Raw genomic sequence first — 2,549 nt, 5'->3', positions numbered from 1 at the left:
AATGCGAAGAACTCGCAGCACCGGAAGTTTAAGCTTAGTATACCCTCTGGTGGAACCTGAACGTTACGCTCGCGCACGGTTATTCTTTCATAGAATTGAGAGAGCTATGGCCGAAGATAAAAACGAAAGACCTCTTAAAGATTTCGCTCAACCATCAAATGAAGAACCTAGTTCTAGTATAGTAAACCCAACCATCCCAACTAATAATTTTGAACTTAAACCATCCCTGTTGCAACTAGTGCAACAGAGACAATTTGCAGGTCTCGCTACTGAGAACCCAAACCAACATTTAAAAATATTTCTTCAATTAGCAGACACTTTTAAAACCAATGGACCTTCTCCTAAGGTAATACGTTTAATATTATTCCCTTTTTCCCTCAGAGATAAAGCCCTATCATGGTTAGATTCCCTTCCACCCAATTCCATTACGACTTGGGATAACCTTAGAAGAGTTTTTCTTGCTAGATACTTTCCCCCGAGTAAGACCGCCGTTCTTCGAAACCATATAACTAAATTTACCCAAAACCAAGGAGAATCGTTGTTCGAAGCTTGGGAGAGATATAAAGAGTTGTTACGAGCATGCCCACATCATGGTTTAGAAAACTGGTTAATCATTCAAACCTTCTATAATGGACTTCACTATAACACAAAGATGACAATCGACGCTGCCGCAGGTGGTGCTCTGATGAACAAACCTTATCCTGAAGCTAGTGCCCTCATCGAAGATATGGCTCAAAACCATCAATCATGGGGAGTCGAACGAGCGACAGTTGAGAAGAAGGAAGCCCAAGGAGGAGTGCATGAACTAAGCTCTATAGATGTGATGCAAGCTAAAATGGACGCATTAGCCCTTAAGGTCGAGCATATGTGCATAAACCCGAATACTGTAGCCACAGTTTCGTCGGATTATGAGATATGTGGAACCAAAGGACACCAATCTGCAGAATGCAGTCTATTAAACGAAACCCACTCTGAGCAAGTAAACTACACCCAAGGGAACCCATACTCGAATACCTATAACCCTGGATGGAGGAATCACCCGAACTTCTCCTATAAAAACAATAACCCAATCCAAAATAATGCACCTCCGAGACCTAGTTATCAAGCCCCAAGATCAAATCAACCTATGCAACCTGTGCAACCAAAGTCGAGCCTTGAGAAAATTATGGAAATTTTTATCACTGCTCAAACCCAACAAAACAAGGAGTTCATGAACCAAAACATTCATGTTAACGAATTGATTAATCAGTTAGGAACCAAGGTTGACCAAATAGTTACTCATACTAAGATGCTTGAAACCCAGATCTCTCAGGTAGCTTTAAACCAAGCCCCTCGGACTACACCTGGAGGACAGTTCCCTGGACAACCTCAACAAAATCCGAGAGGACAAGCCAATGCCATTACCCTACGAAGTGGGAACGCTTATGATGAACCACCAAACCCTAGATTGAGTGAACCCGAAACTTCTAAGGAATGTACCAAACCCACGGACGAAGTAAAGGAACCAGAGGAACCTAAAAACCAGGAAGGTCGAAAAAAAGGAGAAGAACCTAAAGATAAAACTTACGTACCACCCCCGCCATATAAACCACCTATACCATATCAGCAAAGACTCAAACAAACCCAGATCAATAATCAGTATCAAAAGTTTATTAAAGTTATAGAAAAACTTCATGTAGAAATGCCTTTCACAGAAGCCATCACCCAAATACCTTCTTATGCAAAGTTTCTCAAAGACATCCTTACCAACAAACAAAGACTTGACGATCCGAAGCCTTTGGAATGTAATGCTATTTCCAAGGACAAATTAGCAAAGAAAGATAAAGATCATGGAAATTTCTCCATTCCTTGCCTTTTGGGTAATCATGTCATCGAAAAAGCTTTTCTAGACCTAGGAGCTAGTGTGAGCTTAATGCCTTTAGCGGTTTGTGAGAGGTTAAACTTAGGAGAATTACAACCCAGTAAGATGTCACTTCAGTTAGCCGATAGATCTGTTAAGTATCCGATAGGCATTTTAGAAGATGTCCCTGTTAGGATATGTCAGTTATTTATCCCTACTGATTTTGTTGTCATGGACATCAAAGAGGACAATGATATACCAATCCTTCTAGGTAGACCATTCTTATCGACTACAGGAGCCATAATAGATGTCAAGAAACGAAAGTTGACATTTGAGGTATTGATTCTAAGTGTTGGCAGCAATTTTGGTAAAACAAAGAGTGTTCACAAGATGTCATGTGTGATGTCTTAACATGAGATATCCTATGTACCTGCTGGAGTTAAGGAACATATGCAAGCAGGATTGTTTCTGAATGTCACTTACAATGCTAAGGCTTCTGATATTTGATGTACCTGCTGGAGCTAAATTGGAAGACATATGCTGCAGGATTGTTTCAGTTGACATACTCATTGTCATGGTAACTGATATGGCTGTACCTGCTATAAAATGAAACTGGATTATGCAGGATTTTTCCAGATGTCAAACCCGATGTCATGACATCCTGTACACAGAACATTCAGTGTGAATGTCTGGTGTTTTGTGATTGCAC

The 2,549-nt window shown here is 40.5% G+C and overlaps 1 non-coding gene across 1 annotated transcript; it reads right to left on the bottom strand.

The window, feature by feature from the left end:
* Nucleotides 1-490: 490 nt before the first annotated feature.
* On the bottom strand, nucleotides 491-597 carry LOC127116091 (small nucleolar RNA R71). Its single transcript, XR_007801075.1, has one exon. It is a non-coding gene; the product is annotated as a small nucleolar RNA R71 (small nucleolar RNA).
* Nucleotides 598-2,549: the final 1,952 nt, after the last annotated feature.

The sequence above is a fragment of the Lathyrus oleraceus genome, chromosome 1, assembly GCF_024323335.1.
Source record: "Lathyrus oleraceus cultivar Zhongwan6 chromosome 1, CAAS_Psat_ZW6_1.0, whole genome shotgun sequence".
In the NCBI taxonomy this organism is placed as follows: Eukaryota; Viridiplantae; Streptophyta; class Magnoliopsida; order Fabales; family Fabaceae; genus Lathyrus; species Lathyrus oleraceus.
Note: the sequence above shows the minus strand (reverse complement) of the source record. Positions and strands in the feature narration are given on the sequence as shown.